Source organism: Hemiscyllium ocellatum, assembly GCF_020745735.1.
Source record: "Hemiscyllium ocellatum isolate sHemOce1 chromosome 27 unlocalized genomic scaffold, sHemOce1.pat.X.cur. SUPER_27_unloc_1, whole genome shotgun sequence".
In the NCBI taxonomy this organism is placed as follows: domain Eukaryota; kingdom Metazoa; phylum Chordata; class Chondrichthyes; order Orectolobiformes; family Hemiscylliidae; genus Hemiscyllium; species Hemiscyllium ocellatum.
In genome coordinates this window covers 4,915,398-4,936,614 of record NW_026867476.1, presented here as the reverse complement: position 1 = coordinate 4,936,614, position 21,217 = coordinate 4,915,398, and the positions used below count along the sequence as shown (strand labels likewise).

Below are 21,217 nucleotides of genomic sequence, written 5' to 3'. Positions count from 1 at the left end.
GGGGACTCAACAACAGAGGATAAAGAAATGGCACATGAATTGAAAAGAGCTTGAATGTCTTTACTAGAGAGGATACAAGAAACACCCTGGTACTAGCTGTAAATCAGGAATTGAAAGGGAGGGAGGAACTGAAGAAAATTACAATTAGCAGGGAAGTAATACTGAGTAAACTGTGGAACTACGGGTTGACAAGTCCCAGGTACGAGGGATTTCATCCTAGAATCTTACAGAAAAACTGGCTAGTGAAATAGTTAATGCATTGGTTTTAATTTTCCAAACCACATTAGTTTGGAAATTTGGTTTCTTTAGATAGGTAAACTGCTTTCTTCAAAAAGGGAGACCGAGAACAGAAAACTGTTTACCTATGTCATAGGGAAAATGTTCAAAGCTATTATTAAAGATGTTATGACAGGGCACTTGTATAAGTTCAAGGTAATCAGGCAGCGTGAATATGTTTTTGTCAATGGGAAATAATGTTTTGAAGAACGGCCTCTCCCTCCTGCGACTGAGCTATTGAATCACCAGTGCCGATAGGGAATGGAATCCCTTCCGACAGTCCCCACATTTCCACGATTTCTCCGCAGTTCTGGTATCCTTTTGGCTCTCAGTTTCAATTGTTAATCGGAAACTGTGATAACACTCAGGAAGCATGTCCAGTCACTCTTTGCTGCGAATAGTGTAATGGTTCTTCAGTCTGTGTAACTAGTTACAGCTCCTTCCCAGAGTCAGCTCACTGGAACACACTCTCTCTCAACAAGAGGAAAATACATACAAACTTTGAGCAACGAGACAAAATGCAAAGGCAATAAAATGTCGAACCACAAAAGAAAAAATTGTAGCTCTGCTCCTTTTTATTTCCTTTTGGCATTTGGACTCTTAAAATTTGCCAGTAACACCATCCATGTAGAGCATACTGCGCATGTTTGCCGGTGTCAGCAAAGCCGTGCGCATGCCCGCCAGTGTCAGCAAAACACTGGGCATGCTCATCGTTGTCCGCAAAAAAAATGCGCTCGACCTTTGCTTGATTGACCAATAGAGAGTCCTGGAGGACCTGAGGGAGTCTGGTCCTCCTGCCAATCAGAGCCACCCCATTGTCTGAATGCGGACGTTGCTTCATGAGCTTTTGAAGCTGCTACTCTCGTTCCTCTCTCTGAATAAAGATTGTGCTTCACCCAGACTGCAAATTCCTTCCTCTGTCCAAGATCTGTGAGTACGGCACTCTTTTTTTTCTATTTGTTTTTCATTTTGGGATTCAATTATTAACTTGCAGCAACTGAAAGAAAAGGCAGTGAATCCGGAATGGGACAGACTCAGGAAATGTTGCTCCAGGTCTGTGTCTCAATTAGCAAAACAGACAGGCAGGAGACTGGAAGAACACAACAAGTCAGGCAGCATCAGGAGGTGGAGAAGTCAACATTTCGGGTGTAACCCTTCTTCAGGACTGGGGGCGGGTGTAGGGGGAGATGCAGATAAATGGAGGGCAAAGGGCAGTGTGGTGAAGTGGGGATCGGTGAAGGCAGATAAAAGCAATGACTGCAGATGCTGGAAACCAGATTTTGGATTAGTGGTGCTGGAAGAGCACAGCAGTTCAGGCAGCATCCGATGAGCAGCAAAATAGGTGAAGGCAGGCCGAGAGTACAATCTGGTTGGTGGCATAGACCAGTGGAAATGAGCGGTCCAGGCTCAGGAATGGGTAGGGAGGTTATTTGAAAGTGGAGATAACAATGTTGAGTCCTTTGAGCTGTAGCCTGCCCAGGTGGTGGAGGATGAGGTGTTGTTCCTCCAATTTGCGGTTTGGTTCGTTGTGACAATAGAGGAGGCCAAAGATAGTCATGCCAGAAAGAGAGTGGGAAGGGGAATTAAAATGGATGGTGACTGGGAGGTCCGTTCAGCCTCTGCAGATCCAGCTGCTACGTTCTGCAAATCGTTCCCCAAGTTTACGCTTAGTCTCCCCTATGTACAGAAGACCACAATTTGCAAACACGTGGCAAATGCAGTACCACAATGTGAAGTTTTCATGTGGGGAAGAAAAAAGCAGAGAGGAGGTGTATTATTTAAATGGTGATGTATTGGGATGTGGAGAAAGTGAGAACTGCAGATACTGGAGATCATACTCAAAAAGTGTGGTACTGGAAAAGCACAGTAGGTTAGGCAGCATCCAAGGAGCAGAAGAGTCAACATTTTGGGCATGGGTCCTTTTTCAGGAATGATGTGTAGATGTACAATGGGACCTCAGCGTCCTTCTACACCAGTCACTGCCAGTTGTCAGACAGGTGCAGCAGCAATCAGCAAGGCAAGTGGTATATTAGCAAGAGGAATTGAGTTCAGAAGTGGGGATGTCTTCCTACAGTTAGGGGGTCATTGAATATATTCAAGACCGTGTTCATCTGGTTTTTGAACAGAAAAGAAATGGATGGTTATGGGGGGAGGCAAGAAAATGATTTTAAGACCAGTCTAGAACAGAACACTTAGTGTCAGACAGCACAGAAACAGACCCTTCAGTTGAACTGGTCCATGCTGAATATATTCACAAATTCAACTAATCCCACCTAGTGTGTGGCCCATATCCCTCTGAACCTTTCCTATTCATGTACTTATCCAAACATCTTTTAAATGTTGTTACTGTACCTGCATCCACCACTTCCTCTGGATATTTATTCCAAACATCAACTATTCTCTGTGTAAAAAAAAGGTGCCCCCATGCCTTTTTAAAATCTTCCTCCCCTCTCCTTCAAATTTTGTTGCATAAACTTGTTACCCCCACCCTTGGGAAAGGATACCCGGTGGTCACCTCATTTATGTCCCTCATGATTTTATATACCTCTGTAAGGTCACCTCTCAACCTACTGTGCTCCAGTGAAAAAGTCCCAGCCTATCCACCAAGATGTTGGTTAATATCCCGTTATGATCTATTCAATGCTGGTGCAAGCTCAAAAGACCAAATGACCTACTCCTGCTCCCACTCTCACTGAATCCAGGACAGCAAGAGATCATAAGACAAAGGAGCAGAAGTTAGACAATTCATCCCATCGGCTGTCATAGAGTCATCGAGATGTACAGCATGGAAACAGACCCTTCGGTCCAACCCGTCCATGCCGACCAGCTATCCCAACCTAGTCCCACCTGCCAGCACCCGGCCATGTCCCTCCAAACTCTTCCTATTCATATACCCATCCAAATGCCTCTTAAATGTTGCAATTGTACCAGCCTCCACCACATCCTCTGGCAGCTCATTCCATACACGTACCACCCTCTGTGTGAAAAGGTTGCCCCTCCGGTCTCTTTTATATCTTTCCCCTCTCATCCTAAATCTATGCCCTCTAGTTCTTTACCCTATCCATGCCCCTCATAATTTTGTAAACCTCTATAAGGCCACCCCTCAACCTCCGATGCTCCAGGAAAAATAGCCCCAGCCTGTTCAACCACTCCCTATAGCTTAAACCCTCCAACCCTGGTAACATCCTTGTAAATCCTTTCTGAAGCTTTCAAATTTCATAACATCCTGCCGATAGGAAGGAGACCAGAATTGCATGCAATACGCCAACTATGGTCAAACCAATGTCCTGTATAGCTGCAACATGACCTCCCAACTCCTCTACTCAATACTCTGACCAATAAAGGAAAGCACCAAAGGCCTTCTTCACTATCCCATCTACCTGCAACTCCACATTCAAGGAGCTATGAACCTGCACTCCAAGGTCTCTTTGTTCAGCAACACTCCCTAGGACCTTACCATGAAGTGTATAAGTCCTGCTAAGATTCGCTTTCCCAAAATGCAGCACCTTGCATTTATCTGAATTAAACTCCATCTGCCACTTCTCAGCCCATTGGACCATCTGGTCCAGATCCTGTTGTAATCTGAGGTAACCCTCTTTGCTGTCCACTCCGCCTCCAATTTTGGTGTCATCTGCAAACTTACTAACTGTACCTCTTATGCTCACATCCAAATCATTTATGTAAATGACAAAAAGTAGAGGGCCCAGCACCGATCCTTGTGGCACTCCACTGGTCACAGGCCTCCAGTCCGAAAAACAACCCTCCACCACCACCCTCTGTCTTCTACCTTTGAGCCAGTTCTGTATCCAAATGGATAGTTCTCCCTGAGAACTATCTCCATGAGATCTAACCTTGCTAATCAGCCTCCCATGGGGAACCTTGTCGAACACCTTGCTGAAGTCCATATTGATCACATCTACAGCTCTGCCCTCATCAATCCTCTTTGTTACTTCCTCAAAAAACTCAATCAAGTTTGCGAGACATGATTTCCCATGCACAAAGCCATGTTGACTATCCCAAATCAGTCCTTGCCTTTCCAAATACGTGTATATCTTGTCCCTCAGGATTCTCTCCAACAACTTGCCCACCACCGAGGTCAGGCTCATTGGTCTTTAGTTCCCTGGCTTGTCCTTACCACCCTTCTTAAACAGTGGCACCACATTAGCCAACCTTCAGTCTTCCGGCACCTCACCTGTGACTATCGATGATACAAATATCTCAGCAAGAGACCCAGCAATCGCTTCTCTCTTAGATGTAACTGTTAGTGCTTTTGGGGCAAAGTAACTCGTGTGGCAAATCGTTTAAAGCAAAGTAGTCAGGAGAGGAGACCTTGAGCAATTAACTAGCTTTATTCATTCCTATGGGGAAGCCTTTTTTGTTCAAAACAAAGTCCGACTTATTCCACTGAAATACAGAATGTTAGAAGTTTTATAGTAAAACACAAGCCCACTCTCTATTAATTGTGCAACTGAGGGGCAGTCGTAAGGTTCACATACATTGTCCAGACCTACATTTCTTAATGTCTACAAAACTGAATGTTAGCTTTTACTGCAGGTTCAGCTCGGCTCGAATTACCGATAAGGGACAGAGAGAACCAATCCATCATTCTATGAAGCAGCACAGTCTAATGGCCTGAGGAGCAGAGACAGCCTGCAGCTGCAAGGTCAGCCTATCAAAACAGAATTCCTTAGCCAGGGCATTACGTTAGCAGGCTACGTTTTACTGCAAACATAGCTTTGTGACAAAATAACCTCCACAGAGTTGTGTCAACTTCTCCCACATTCCCTCCTCCTTTTATTAAAAAGAGGAGATTGAGGGTGTCAGCAAAAGGGGGAATTATATACCCAGAGCCGGGGGATTGCCAGGGGGTGGTGGTTGGAGATCGGACAGATAGTCCCCGGGTTCAGTAAGGACAGGGGCAGATAGCTCCAGGGATTGAGAATCATCATCAGGGAAAATCTCGGCATCTGGCAGATCGCTAGAGAGGAGGGCCACAACAGTGAACTGAACTGAGCACCGTCTGCGGGGTGACTTTGATTTTCAGTCGAGCAGTTTCAAAGGCAGGGGAAAGAAAGCTGCAAGTCGGTCAAATTCTATAAGGGCTCGCTTGGTGTGGGTTTGGGATGGATGGGGATATGGGCACATACCCAGCAGCAAGTGTGTGAGAAATGCCACTCACTCTTCAATAATTTCAGTCTGTGTCAAATTCCGAAGCAGGTATTTATTAAAGCATTCTTATAAGAATGGGTGTCCTACAAGTAGGCAACTTGATCAAAAGGTTACATCACAAGTTATACAGTTCAGCTGAGTCTCTCAGTACTCCTCTTTTACCTTATTGGCTTACTATGCAAAGCTTCAAACCTATCACAAGTTACTCACTTCACTCCTCCTCTGTTTACTTCTCCCATTACTCTAAGCTGAAAATGTGTTGCTGGAAAAACGCAGCAGGTCAGGCAGCATCCAAGGAACAGGAAATTCGACGTTTCGGGCATAAGCCCTTCCAAGGAATTTCCTGTTCCTTGGATGCTGCCTGACCTGCTGCGCTTTTCCAACAACACATTTTCAGCTCTGATCTCCAGCATCTGCAGATCTCACTTTCTCCTCTCACTCCTCTAAGCCTGTCACCCCCTTACCCTTGTTTGTTTCTTGCCTTATTTGGCCTATCCAGTTCCTGCTGTGACAAATTCCAGGTGTTAGCTTGACTGTTTTACCACATCCCTCTGCGGTCTGTTGTTAGCGTACACGACTTCTGCATTATGGCTTCTGCTAAAGCAGCTGTTCCTCCCTGGTCGCCCACACTGAATCTTATCACCGTTGATTGTGGTTTCTGCAGCACTGAGCCTTACATTTTCACAAACCTATTTTCCACAATTTTTCTGTAGAAGCAACACATATTTTTCACAAACATATTTTTCACATGTGTGTAAAGAAAAGTATTAAACTGTAATTCCCCTTTACTAGAGGTTATCAGGCCCATTCAAACATAGTTCATGAAAGAAAGATAAGAAAGAGTACAGTGAAAGGCAGAACAATCAAATTAAACTTTACAAATTAAACACGCTTCAGCTTTTTTTTTACTCGCTGCTTTCTGAAAATCTGGGTGCCACCAGTTTGTAACAGAGTGTTAACCATTCCCTCTTTGCTCAACTGTGTACAATAATGTACATAATCAACTGAAATCGGCAGCAGCAAAGAATGAACACAAACCAGTCCATCAGGGGTCACCCACATTTTGGTTTGGGTGTGGAGGGAGGACCATATTTGAGGCCAGAGTTTGTGCGGTTCTTCAGGGGCTTCCCCTGTGATTTCAGCACCAAACCCAGGCAAATGTGCATTCAAACCAGATTATGAAGTGTTAACCTTTCTGCAAGTTGCAGGCGCTGAGTCAGTCTCTCTCTGCCTGCCTGCGCGCCCCCTCTCTGTGTCTGCCTGCCTGCGCGCTCCTTCCTCTCTCTCTCTCTCTCTCTGCCTGCCTGCCCGCGCGCCGCCCCCCCCCGCTCTCTCTCTGCCTGCCCCTCCTCCCTCCCCCTCCCCTCCCCTCCTCCCTCCTCCCTCCCCTCCCCCCCCACCCCTCCCCTCCTCCCTCCCCCCCTCCCCCCCCTCCCTCCCCCTCCCCCCCCCCCCCTCCCCTCCCCTCCCCCCCCTCCCCTCCCTCCCCCCCCCTCCCCCCCTCCCCCCTCCCCCCTCCCTCCCCCCCTCCCTCCCTCCCCCCCCTCCTCCCCCCCTCTCCTCCCCCCCCCCCCCCCTCTCTCCCCCCCTCTCTCCCCCCCTCTCTCCCCCCCTCTCTCCCCCACTCTCCCCCCCTCTCCCCCCCTCCCCCCCCTCTCCCCCCCCCCTCTCCCCCCCCTCTCTCCCCCCCCTCTCTCCCCCCCTCTCTCCCCCCCCCTCTCTCCCCCCTCTCTCCCCCCCTCTCTCTCCCCCCCCCTCTCTCCCCCCCTCTCTCCCCCCTCTCTCTGCCTACATTCAAACCAGATTATGAAGTGTTAATCTTTCTGCACGCTGCAGGCACTGAGTCAGTCTCTCTGCCTGCCTGTGCACCACCCCACCACCTCTCTCTCTCTCTCTGCCTGCCTGCCTGCGCACCCGCTCTCTCTCTGCCTGCCTGCACGCCCTCTCCGTACCTGCCTGCGCGCCCCCCCATCTCTCTGCCTGCGCGCCCCCCCTCATCTCTCTGCCTGCGCCCCCCCCCCCTTATTTTGGACTTGACAAAAGCAGCAACCATCTCTCAAACGATATCGGCCAGTGACCTGGCAGGAAGAGGGTGTCTCCTGCCTGACTCGCCAACTGTGAGAGATGGATATAAAGTCCCACGCAAGGAAAGAATTTGTTTATCAGGGAGCAGTACAGCTGCAAGGCCAACAGTCTCTGCTGAGCCTGGGAAACACAAGCTTTAGCAAGTAGGCACTAACTGAAAATGTGTTGCTGGAAAAGCGCAGCAGGTCAGGCAGCATCCAAGGAACAGGAGATTCGACGTTTCGGGCATAAGCCCTTCTTCAGGAATTCCTGAAGAAGGGCTTATGCCCAAAACATCGAATCTCCTGTTCCTTGGATGCTGCCTGACCTGCTGCGCTTTTCCAGCAACACATTTTCAGCTCTGATCTCCAGCATCTGCAGTCCTCACTTTCTCCTCCAAGCAGGCACTAAGATGAGATTCAAAATGGTTTCCAGGCTTTTAATATGTGACAAAATGGCTAACCCAAATCTAACAATTCTCCCACATCATCCCAGGGAATAAAACAAGAAAATTGTGAGAGACAAAACTCGCATATTAATAAATTTCAGTCCGAGTCAAATTCTGAAGCAGGGAATTTTATTGAACAGGTCTTGCAAGGACAGGTGCCTAACAAGTAAGCACCCCAATCTGAGGGTTACATTCTGATTCATGCTGTTCAGCTGCGTCTCTCGGTCCTCCCCTTTCACCCCATAGGCTACGCGCTACACCAAAAGTAACCAGTCACAAGCTCTAGCTTCACTCCACCTTTTGTCTAGCTTCTCTCCGCCTCGGTTTACTTCTCCCATTACTCTAAGCCTGTCACCCCTTACTCTTATTTATCTCATTCCTTATGTGTGACTATCCTGGCATAGTTTGCTGTCTTCTTGCAGCAGAAAACGGCGGGTGCTGGGCGGAAGTGAAGTTGGAGCGCAAAGCCGGTCGGGGAGATAAGTGGTTGTTATTTAAGAACTTACCTCGACGCAATGAAGCAGAAAACTCAAAACGGGATCATGCTGTAAGGTTGAGTGAAATAGGAGTTGATGGGAAGGGTGAGGGCAGTAACAAATTAAAAATACTATATATGAATGCGCAAAGCATTAGAAATAAGATGGATGAGCTTGAGGCTCTTTTGGAAATTGGCAGATATGATTATGTGGGGATAACTGAGATGTGGCTTCAAGTAGACAGGGCCTGGGAAATGAATATTCAAGGCTACACGTGCTATCGTAAGGACAGACTGACAGGCAGAGGGGGGTGGGATGGCCATGTTGGTAAGGGAGGATATTCAGTCCCTTGCGCGGGGGGGACCTAGAATCAGGGGATGTAGAGTCAGTATGGATAGAGCTGAGAAATTCTAAGGGTAAAAAGACCCTCTTGGGAGTTATCTACAAGCCCCCAAACAGTAGTCTGGATGTCGGATGTAAGATGAATCAGGAGCTGAAATTGGCCTGTCACAAAGATGTTACTACAGTTGTTATGGGGTATTTTAACATGCAGGTAGACTGGGAGAATCAGGATGGTATTGGACCTCAAGAAAGAGACTTTGTGGAGTGCCTCTAAGATGGATTCTTAGAGCAGCTGGTGCTGGAGCTAACCAGGGAGAAGGCAATTCTGGATCTGGTATTGTGCAACAAACCAGAATTGATCAGGGACCTCAAAGTGAAGGAGCCATTGGGAAGTAGTGAGCATAATACAATAAGCTTCAATCTGCAATTTAGAGGGAGAGGGTACAATCGGAAGTGACAATATTTCTGTTGAACAAAGGGAACTATGGAGCTATGAGGGAGGAGCTGGCCAAAGTTCAATGATACAATACCTTAGCAGGAATGACAGTGGAGGAACAATGCAGATATTTCTGTGTATAATGCAGAAGATGCAGGATCATTTCATTCCAAAAAGGAAGAAAGATCCTCGGAGGAGGCATGGGCGGCCGTGGCTGACGAGGGAAGTTAAGAAACATATTAAGTTAAAGGAGAAAAAGTATAACATAGCAAAGATAGGTGGGAAAAAGGAGGACTGAGAAGCTTTTAAAGAACAACAGAGGATTACTAAGAAGGAAATACGCAGAGGAAAAATGAGGTACGAAGGTAAACTGGCCAAAAATATAAAGGAGGATAGTAAAAGCTTCTTTAGGTATGTGAAAGGGAAAAAAATGGTTAAGACTAAAATTGGGACCTTGAAGACAGAAACAGGGAACAAAGAAATGGCAGAAGAATTGAATTGGTACTTCAGATCTGTGTTCACTGGGGAAGACACAAGCAATCTCCCTGAGGTAGCAGTGGCTGAAGGACCTGAACTGAGGGAATTTATATTTGCCAGGAATTGGTGTTGGAGAAACTGTTAGGTCTGAAGGTTGATAAATCCCCGGGGCATGATGGTCTACATCCCAGGGTACTGAAGGAGGTGGCTCGAGAAATCGTGGATGCATTGGTGATTATTTTCCAGAGTTCGATAGATTAGGGATCAGTTCCTGTGAATTGGAGGGTGGCTAATGTTGTACCACTTTTTAAGAAAGGTGGGAGAGAGAAAACAGGAAATTTAGTTAGTCTGACATCAGTGGTGGGAAAGGTGCTGGAGTCTATTGTAAAGGATGAAATTACAACACATCTGGATAGTAGTAACACGACAGCATGGATTTATGAAGGGGAAATCATGCTTGACTAATCTTCTGGAATTTTTTGAGGATGTAATTCTGAAGATGGACGAGGGAGATCCAGTAGATGTAGACTTTCAGAAAGCTTTTGATAAAGTCCCACAAAGGAGGTTAGTGAGCAAAATTAGGGTGCATGGTATTGGGGGCAAAGTACTAACTTGTATTGAAAGTTGGTTGGCTGACAGGAAACAAAGAGTAGTGATAAACGGCTCCATTTCAGAATGGCAGGCAGTGACCAGTAGGGTACCGCAGAGATCAGTGCTGGGACCACAGCTTTTTGCAATATATATTAATGATCTAGAAGATGGTATTAGTAATAACATTAGCAAATTTGCTGATGATACTAAGCTGGGTGGCAGGGTGAAACGTGAGGAGGATGTTAGGAGATTACAGGGTGACCTGGACAGGTTAGGTGAGTGGTCAGATGCATGGCAGATGGCAGTTTAATGTGGATAAATGTACGGTTATCCACTTTGGTGGCAAGAACAGGAAGGCAGATTACTACCTAAATGGAATCAATTTAGGTAAAGGGGCAGTACAAAGAGATCTGGGTGTTCTTGTACACCAGTCAATGAAGGTAAGCATGCAGGTACAGCAGGTAGTGAAGAAGGCTAATAGCATGCTGGCCTTCATAACAAGAGGGATTGAGTAGAGAGGCAGAGAGGTTCTTCTGCAGCTATACAGGGCCGTGGTGAGACCACACCTGGAGTATTGTGTGCAGTTCTGGTCTTCAAATTTGAGGAAAGACATTCTGGCTATTGAGGGAGAGCAGCGTAGGTTCATGAGGTCAATTCCTGGAATGGCGGGACTACTTTACGCTGATAGACTGGAGCGACTGGGCTTGTACACCCTTGAGTTTAGAAGACTGAGAGGGGATCTGATTGAGACATATAAGATTATTAAAGGATTGGACACTCTGGAGGCAGGAAACATGTTTCCGCTGATGGGTGAGTGCCGAACCAGAGGACACAGCTTAAAAATAAAGGGTAGGCCATTTAGGACAGAGATGAGGAGACATTTCTTCACCCAGAGAGTGGTGGCTGTGTGGAATGCTCTGCCCCAGAGGGCAGTGCAGGCCCAGTCTCTGGATTAATTTAAGAAAGAGTTGGATAGAGCTCTCGAAGATAGAGGAATCAAGGGTTATGGAGATACGGCAGGAACAGGATACTGATGATCAGCCATGATCATACTGAATGGTGGTGCAGGCTCAAAGGGCAGAATGGCCTACTCCTGCTCCTATTGTCTATTATCCTGCCAAACTAAATTCCATCCGTTGGCCACATCCCTCCTGCGACTGGCACACTATTCTCCTGTTACTGGTACATCCCGCTACACGGTCGCTCTGCCCTATTAGTCATAGATAATTCTATCTGTTTTCGCTTCTCACTGTTTAATATTGGCATGCGCAGCCTAATTTTATAATGTAAGTTTTTGCAGAAGCAACACCTGTTCCCTTACTCTGCACAATTTTAACCCTATACCTTACAATTCCCCCACCCCCCTCCTTTTCTTCTTGCCTGCTAAGTGTTGTCTTCTGCATTTGTCTCATACCTTGCCTTCCAGTTCACTAGCATCATCCCTGAGACTTAATTTATAGTGGTTATTTCCTTAAGGTCACCCATCCCCTCATTGTTCAAGAGGTTGAGTTTCTCTGCCTGATTACCTTTTAGAGGCGGTATTTGTTTTGCCAAGGCGATCTCAATTAGTCGCTGGGTTAACACAAGGTATGATACAACAGCCAATTGCTGTCAGTACCACTGCTACCATTATCAGGGAGGTGAGGATGGAGACTACCACGCCTTTCCATTTCCCAAACCATGATTCCAGCCATCCCGTGAGTGATGTGCCCACTCCTGAACTCTCAGCCAGTTCTTCCGCCAAGGTGGTCAATCCCCGCAAGGCGCGAGTGATTGACCCATCAGGTGCTGTATTATTTGGAATAAAAGTACAACAGCTACCTCCTAACATCACACATACACCCCCTTTTTCAGCTAGGATCATACCTGTTTTTCCAGGTCATTCTGTTGGTTGCATCAAGTTGCTCGGAAATACCCTTGACTGCATCTCTAGTGTAATTGATGAATCTTTGCTGGTTGTAAAAAAAAAATATCGAATTTTATCCAGTCCACATTCTTGTTGACCGTTACCCACCAAAACAGGGCCGATTCAAAACCTGCTGCAATCTGGTTGCGGGCCTTAAACTTATCGGGGACCCCTCTAGGAACTCCTATAGAGTTGAGATCAATCCTATCATCAAAGGAAGTATCTAATAGTGACCTTTTACTCCTCCCATTCTTTGTTACTACCACCTTCTCTTCAAATGCCAAGGTGAATGGGATTGCCAATTGCACATATCCCTCTCCAGTCAGGAGGTAAGGTAGGTCACAATATTCTGCCTCCGCAGTATTACCAGAGATCAGCCCGGGGAACCCTGAGTGCTGAGTAGTTCCCTCCTTTGTCTGTTTCAGTGTCATTCTGAATTTAACCTTAGCTCCCCCAAGTCTCTCAACCAATTTGTACCCTGTCGGCTTATACACAATGTGTGATTCCCGACTGTGGTCAAAAACGGTGGGGGAAGCTTTCAAATCTGTCTTCTCCAAGGGAGAGAACATTAGGGATGTGCATAGGGCTATCATACATTCCATGCCCTTCCTGTTTTGGTTCCACCCGAGTGTGGGCAACCAGTCTGCCAGAGACACATGCAATTGCTTTTATTTAGAGTTTTAACAGTGTACTTTACCCATTCAACTCGGGCATTTGTTTCCCCGTATCCAGTTTCTGTTTCAATGGTCTGCTTCAAGTCCTCCAGCTCTATAATTTTTACCACCTTTGGGTCGTTGGGAGGGGCAAAAGCTTGATGAATGTTGTTATCAAGTTGTTTGGCTCATTTTCCATTTCCTACGGCTATTCGGAAACAGCAGCCCGAAAAGCACTCCCCAGTGGCTTCCATTACTATCTTTAAATCGTTACTAAGGAGTCGACACCCATTTTTACGGGGAAAGGAGTCTTCAGAGGAGGTATTTTTGATGGTGAGGTATATCGGGTGGCACTTTCTGTCAGGACAGTCTAGGGCTGGGCAAAAGGGGCTCTATGGATAGTGATGCCAGGTGGTGGTTTTTGCGAACCATTACCTTGTGTCCGGTAGGGTCTGAAGAAGGATTTTGGAGGAAATATACTCCCTCTGATACTTTACATCTGGGCATTTTACTAGGCTGCAAGCATCGACCTCTATTACTTGTGGATATTCAGACTCGGGGATCCCAATACTAAGAAGGCTAATATGGTAACCCTAAGTGTCCCCAGCATCCTACAATAGTATTGAAGGACCGAGAGATTTAACATGCAATATAATATATAGCTATCATAAAGAAACTATCCCGTGTCTGCATAAAAATCAGTTACTTAAAGTCTTTTGAGTCTGAGTTTCAGTGGTTCTTCCGTCGATTTGGCTGTCCAGACTTCCTTCTTAACCGGGGAATCCACCGGTCCTTTAATCCTGGTGGAGTGAGTCCAGCCTTTCTCCGCTGTGCGTATCACCGTTTCAGTCGTCAAAAGAGCCTGGTATGGTCCCTCCCAATCTAGTTGGAATTTAGTTTCTGCCTATGACTTAATTAGGACCCAATCTCCCGGCCGGATGGGATGAACGGCGAATTCAAGGGGTGGAGTCTGTGCCAGTAATCCTTGTCTGCTAAGAAAAGACAGAGGTGGACAAGGAATTAAGGGCTACGGGGAGAATGCTTGCAAGTGGAGTTGAAATGCCCATCAGCCATGATTGAATGGTGGAGTGGACTCGATGGGCCGAATGGCCTTATTTCCACTCCTATGTCTTATGGTCTTATGGACCAGTATATACTTCTTTAAGAACCGATCTTTAGTCTCCAGGGTTGGCAGTTCCCCAGGTAGGGCAGGCCAAACAATATCCCATAAGGGGACAGCCCCAAATCTTTCCTTGGGGCCACTTGCAAGGGAGTCTGGTTTCTACAATTAATGTAGATAACTGCTTCATGGGTGTCTGGTTCATTCTCTCAACGTTTCCTTATGAAGATGGGTGCCAAGGGGTGTGGAACTCCCAGGACACTCCTAATCCCTTCATCACTCCCTGGAATACCCTGGAAGTAAAATGAGTTCCCTGATCCGAATCTATACATTCCACTATCCCGTATCTGGGAATTATGTATTCAAGTATTACCTTGGACACCCCACTTACAGTGACAGTGGCAGTGGCTAAAGGGTACACCTCCACCCATCCAGTTAGGTGATCAACCATTACCGGCATATACCTCAGTCTTCCCACTCGGGGTAAATCGGTATAATCTACCTGAATGCTCTGAAATGGTCTTAGTCCAGGTTCTCTCCCTCCTGGGACTTGTTTCCTCAATACCTTCTTATTGATTTTCTTGCATGTTATACATCCCTCACATATCTGTTTGGCTATCGTATTGATCCCTTTGCATCCATATTTCCTTAAGACCAAATCACACATTGCTTACACTCCCCAGTGACTCCCCTGGTGTAAGACAGCCATTATTTGTCACATCATCATCTTATTTAGCATCTCCCGGCCATCGGGTAGCATCCAGCGCCCCTCTACTGTCTGCATAGTTCCCAGTTCTTCTAACTCTCTCTCTCTTCCTCAGCGCTAAATATCGTTCTCTTCACCACCCCCCCCCCCCCCCCCCCCACCATCCCCCCCCAGGTTCCTGCACCATAGGTACCAAACTATATATATTGCAGCAGGCTGATATTTCAGAGCTACCTTCTTAGCGACTTCATCCGCCAATCTATTTCCCTTTGCTTTGGGATCATTTCCCTGCTGAAGTCCATTTATGTGGATTACTGCTATTTCCTTTGGCAACAAAAGGGATTCCAGTACTTGCTTTACCAATTCCTCATGAGCCAGTTCTTTACCCCTACTGTTTATCAGTCCCCTCTCCTGCCATATTTTCCCAAATGTGCGTACCACCCCAAAGGCTTACTTAGAATCTGTGTATACAGTTCCTTCTTTGCCTTCCAAGGTCTTAAGGGCCCTTCCTAGTGCATAAAGTTTGCAAGTCTGTGCCGACCAATCATTGGGTAGTCAACTAACCTCAATACCACTCCCCTCTATTCCATCCACTACCGCATATCATTGTATCTTTTGCCTTCCATTACTCCGGAGGACCCATCAATGAACAGCCTGGCCCCTGCATGTAGAGGGATATCTCTAAGGTCCATTCTTACTTTAGTCTGATATTCTATAATGTCAAGGCAGTTATGTTCTGGGTCTGACGGAGCTTCATCCTCCCCTTTCCAGAGAAAGGTAGCTGGATTCAGACAAATGTCTGTGATCACTGTAAGGTCATCCCTTTCTATTAGAATTGCTTTGTATTTTAGAATCCTAGAGTTCGTAGAGTCCCTGCTTTCTGATTTAATATGGTCCGTACCTGATGTGGGGTGCTGACTATTAAGGCTCCCCCAAAAGTAAGTTTCTGACTTTCTTCTACCAATAAAGCTGTTGCTGCCACAGCCTGTACACACTCTGGCCAGTAATGTAGCTTTCCATTCTTTAATTAACAATGAATTAATGCTGTCATGTTTTAAATTAGCTATGAATCAATATGACAGGTCACTGAGAATGTGTGAAGGAATCCTGTCAAGTAATATTGAGTCAGGCTAATACAATTATTATAAATATTAATTATATAAATAAAATAATCATTATCTGTAATTCAGGATGGAAACGCAACAAGTGACTAAAACATTTTAAAACCTGTAATCGCGCAGTTCTGTTTGTTTACCAGTCACTTGTGACTTCTCATTCTGTTTCTGTCATTGTTTTGCTCGAGCACATTCATTTTTAAAAACCTCAACAGATTCCATTGCACCATTTGCAGTTAATTCAATCCCCAATTTGGTAGAGATTAGTTAGAAACTGATAGTAAGGCAGTCATGACCTGTAAAAAGAACAGGAGTTAACATTTTATTTCATAATCAGTGTAAAATCCTTAACCTTAAAAGAAATCATGTTAAATTTCCATAATATAAATCAGATTCAAAACAGTCCTGGATCTCAACCTCCAGGCAACAAAGTACATACATTCATTCAACAACCACTTTCTGAGCTTCCCACAAAAACAACTCTAGAAGCTTCTCACTCCACCCCTCTTATCTTTTGAATCTTTTTCTGGATGTAACACCCTGTTTGTTGGGGTCTCCACCTCTGTCCTTGTCCCTGTCGACTGGACCCTACGGAAGGTCCTCCTCATCCCCTACCCCTTCCTCTATGTTCCATGTGCTCCCACCCTCCACTCCGGTTGCTAGTCACTGGTTCGATTCTTTTCTTGACTACTTCCATCAACCATGGCTACCATCATTTTTGCCTTCTATTTTTGCTTTTCATCCTCTCTCTCTTTACGAATATTTCTGTGCCTCTCTTAATAATTCATCATGTGATTTCTAACTCCACCCATCTAGTTTCTGAATTGTTTTTTCCTGGACGTCTGGCCATGATTTAGTTACAAAATGTACTCTCAGTAGCCCTTCAGCTACTAGCCCTTCCAACACGAAGCATAATCTGATCCCTCCTGACTGAAAGGCTGTTTTCTGTTGACAAATAAATTCAAATATTTACAAACACTATCTTCGAACAACCCGTACTTTGGCCAGAAGACGGCGGGACGAAGAATGGATTCCTTAGTCCATACAAAGCAACTATATTTAATCATTTTTTTGCTATCTTTTTCCCTTGTACAAGTATTATTTTTCCAATTCCACTTCATCCTGCCCAACGGAATTTCTGGAGGTATGTTGTCAGGGACCCTGTCTCCATTTTCATTTTTTTTTCCGGAGGCTTTTACTTTACCCTTGGCACAGTCCATATTGAGTTCCTTTGTTAGACACTTATTAACTACTAGAACTCAATCCCAGCCACCAAGGCAGTACTTAAAAATCTCTTTTCCTACCTTGGTCCATGCACGGAGTTGCCTGGCTCCCTGTCCCTACTTACAACCTTTTGCCTGGTTCGGATAGACTCTCATCAGATCTCAGTCAGTCAACCAGAAGGGGAAACCCACCGCTGAGGAACACGAGACCATTCTAAAAGGAACGGGACTTGTCTTCCCAGCCGTCGATGGTGCCCACCCTGCTGGTGATGATGGATATCCCAGACACGAGCCCCCAAATTGTGAGAAACAAAACTCACATATTTATAAATTTCAGTCTGAGTCAAATTATGAAGCAGCAAATTTTATTGATACATACTTGCAAGAACACCAACGTGTAAGCACCCTGATCTGAGGGTTACATTCTGATTTATGCTGTTCAGCTGCATCTCTTGGTCCTCCTCTTTAACCATATAGGCTACGGGCTACAGTAAAAGTAACCAATCACAAACTCGAGCTTCACTCCACCTTTGTCTAGCTTCTCTCCGCCTCTGTTTACTTCTCCCTTTACTGTCGGCCCTTACTCTTATTTATCTCATTCCTTATATGTGACTATCCTGGCTTAGTTTGCTTTCTTCGTGCAATCATCCTGCCAAACTAAATTCCATCCGATGGCCAAATCCCTCCTGTGACTGGCACACTATTTACTGGTACATCCCGCTATACGGTCACTCTGCCCTATTAGTCATCGATAATTCGACCTGTTTTCGTTTCGCACTGCACAGTCTAATTTTATAATGTAAGCTTTTGCAGAAGCAACACCTGTTCCCTTACTCTACACAATTTTAACCCTATACCTTACAAAAAATGAAACAAAATTAGAAATAAATAGGTGCTTGTGCTTAATGTTTGTTCATTAGGAAGTAAACCAGAAATAGGGGTCTCTCAGGATTCTTATGGTTCCCTACCTGAGGACGTCTCTCTCCCTTACATCTAACTATTAGTACCCAGCTAAGATTTACTACAGTATTTACACCAACAGAAATAAAGCACCTGTTAGCAAATAGACTTAGAGACATACAGTGCTGATGTAGACTTTTCCTCTCTCAGGGACATAAGTCCATGGGACTGAATGTGTATTTGCAGAATTAAAAATCACACAACACCAGGTTATCGTCCAACAGGTTTAGATGAAAGTTTCTTGCTTTCGAAGTGCAGCTCCTTCATCAGGTGCTTGTGGAGGAGTATAAGACTGTAAGACACCGAATTTATAGCAACAGTTTACAGTGTGATGTAACTGAAATTACATATTGAAAAAGACATGGATTGTTTAAGTGTTTCATCTGTTAGAATTACCATGTTGGTTTCAGTTCTTTCATATGTAAACCACAAAACTTTACCAATTGCTGCCGTGTTAGCCCAGATAATGTATTGATGGTGCGAGCTCCCCTGTGTGAGACAGTCTGTGCCACAATGGTTAGACTGAGTCTAATCTAAAAAATTGATTTATGGAATCTTATATGGATTCAGGCAGTTTTTGCGAAGTAAGATGTAATTCTGCAAGTACAAATTAACCCAACAAACTGGGTGTGTGTTTTTGCAGATACAGTCTATTTTGCTTGAAAAATGCACAATCTGCAGGCAGTCAATCCATGTAATATTTTGTAAATTCCACTTTGGAAATAGAACCAGTCTGACTCAAGATTGAGAAACAGGCACACTCTGACCTCACACCTATAATGCATTGTTTGAGCGGAGATGTCACCATTTGCGATAAAACCTTGGTATAGAGTCATAGAGATGTACAGCATGGAAACAGACCCTTCGGTCCAACCCGTCCATGCCGACCAGACATCCCAACCCAATCTAGTCCCACCTGCCCATATCCCTCCAAACCCTTCCTATTCATATACCCATCCAAATGCCTGTTAAATGCTGCAATTGTACCAGCCTCCACCACTTCCTCCAGCAGCTCATTCCGTACACGTACCACCCTCTGCATGAAAACTTTGCCCCTTAGGTCTCTTTTACATCTTTCCCCTCTCACCCTAAACCTATGCCCTCTAGTTCTGGACTCCCCGATTCCAAGGAAAACTCTTTGTCTATTTATCCTATCCATGCCCCTCACAATTTTGTAAACCTCTATAAGGTCACCCCTCAGCCTCCGACGCTCCAGGGAAAACAGCCTCAGCCTGTTCAGCCTCTCCCTATAGCTCAAATCCTCCAACCCTGGCAACATCCTTGTAAATCTTTTCTAAACCCTTTCAAGTTTCACAACATCTTTCCGATAGGAAGGAGACCAGAATTCCAGAGTATTCCAACAGTGGCCTAACCAATGTCCTGTACAACCGCAACATGACCTCCCAACTCCAGTCCTCAATACTCTGACCAATAAAGGAAAGCATATCAAACGCCGCCTTCACTATCCTATCTACCTGCGACTCCACTTTCAAGGAGCTATGAAGCTGCACTCCAAGGTCTCCTTGTTCAGCAACATTCCCTAGGACCTTACCATTAACTGCATAAGTCCTGCTAAGATTTGTTTTTCCAAAATGCAGCACCTCGCATTTATCTGAATTAAACTCCATCTGCCACTTCTCAGCCCAGTGGCCCATCTGTGTCCTGTTGTAATCTGAGGTAACCCTCTTCACTGTCCATGATACCTCCAATTTTGGTGTCATCTGCAAACTTACTAACTGTACCTCTTATGCTTACATCCAAATTATTTGTGTAAATGACAAAAGGTCGAGGACCCAGCACCGATCCTTGTGGCACTCCACTGGTCACAGGCCTCCAGTCTGAAAAACAACCCTCCACCACCACCTTTCAGCCAGTTCTGGCTACTTCCCCCTGTATTCCAGGGGATCTAACCTTGCTTATCAGTCTCCCATGGTGATCCTTGTCGAACGCCTTACTGAAGTCCATATGGATCACATCTGCCCTCATCAGTCCTCTTCAAAAAACTCAGTCAAGTTTGTGAGACATGATTTCCCATGCACAAAGCCATGTTGACTATCCCCAATCAGTCCTTGCCTTTCCAAATACATGTACATCCTGTCCCTCAGGATTCTCTCCAACAACTTGCCCACCACGAGGTCAGGCTCACCGGTCTATAGTTCCCTGGCTTGTCTTTCCCGCCCTTGTTAAACAGTGGCACCACGTTTGCCAACTTCCAGTCTTCTGGCACCTCACCTGTGACTATCGATGATACAAATATCTCTGCAAGAGGCCCAGCAATCACTTCTCTGGCTTCCCACAGAGTTCTCGGGTACACCTGATCAAGTCTTGGGGATTTATCCACTTTTACCCATTTCAAGACATCCAGCACTTCCTCCCCTGTAATCTGGACATTTAGCAAGATGTCACCATCTATTTCCCTACAGTCTATTTCTTCCATACCCTTTTTCACAGTAAATACTGATGAAAAATATTCATTTAGTATCTTCCCCATTTTCTGTGAAGCTGATCTTTGAGGGACCCTATTCTCTCTCTAATTACTCTTTTGTCATAGAGTCATAGAGATGTACAGCATAGAAACAGACCCTTCGGTCTAACCCGTCCATGCCGACCAGATATCCCAACCCAATCTAGTCCCACTTGCCAGCGCCCGGCCCATATCCCTCCAAACGCTTCCTATTCATATACCCATCCAAATGCATCTTAAATGTTGCAATTGTACCAGCCTCCACCACTTCCTCTGGTAGCTCATTCCATACACGTACCACCCTCTGTGTGAAAAAGTTGTCCCCTAGGTGTCTTTTATATCTTTCCCCTCTCACCCTAAACCTATGCCCTCTAGTTCTGGGCTCCCTGACCCCAGGGAAAAGACTTTGTCTATTTACCCTATCCATGCCTCTCATAATTTTGTAAACCTCTATAAAGTCACCCCTCAGCCTCCGACGCTCCAGAGGAAACAGCCCCAGCCTGTTCAGCCTCTCACTGTAGCTCAGACATCTTTAATATATTTGTAAAAACTCTTTGGATTCTCCTTAATTCTATTTGCCAAAGCTATCTCATGTCCCCTTTTTGCCCTCCTGATTTCCCTCTTAAGTATACTCCTACTTTCCTGATACACTTCTAAGGATTCACTCGATCTATCCTGTCTGTACCTGACATATGCTGCTTTTTATTAATCAAACCCTCAATTTCTTTAGTCATCCAGCATTCCCTACATCTACCAGCCTTTCCTTTCACCCTGACAGGAATATACTTTCT

At 45.4% G+C, this 21,217-nt stretch overlaps 1 protein-coding gene across 2 annotated transcripts in view; it reads left to right on the top strand.

Annotated features, from left to right (window-relative positions):
- The first annotated feature begins 1,079 nt into the window (after positions 1 to 1,079).
- Positions 1,080 to 21,217, top strand: part of LOC132807098 (zinc finger protein 850-like) — a 72,831-nt gene continuing 52,693 nt past the window's right edge. For both annotated transcript variants that reach the window (XR_009641921.1, XM_060821400.1), the window contains exons 1-2: positions 1,080 to 1,206; positions 4,831 to 4,939. The gene's annotated coding sequence lies outside the window, so the exon portion shown is untranslated. The remainder of the gene's footprint in view (positions 1,207 to 4,830; positions 4,940 to 21,217) is intronic.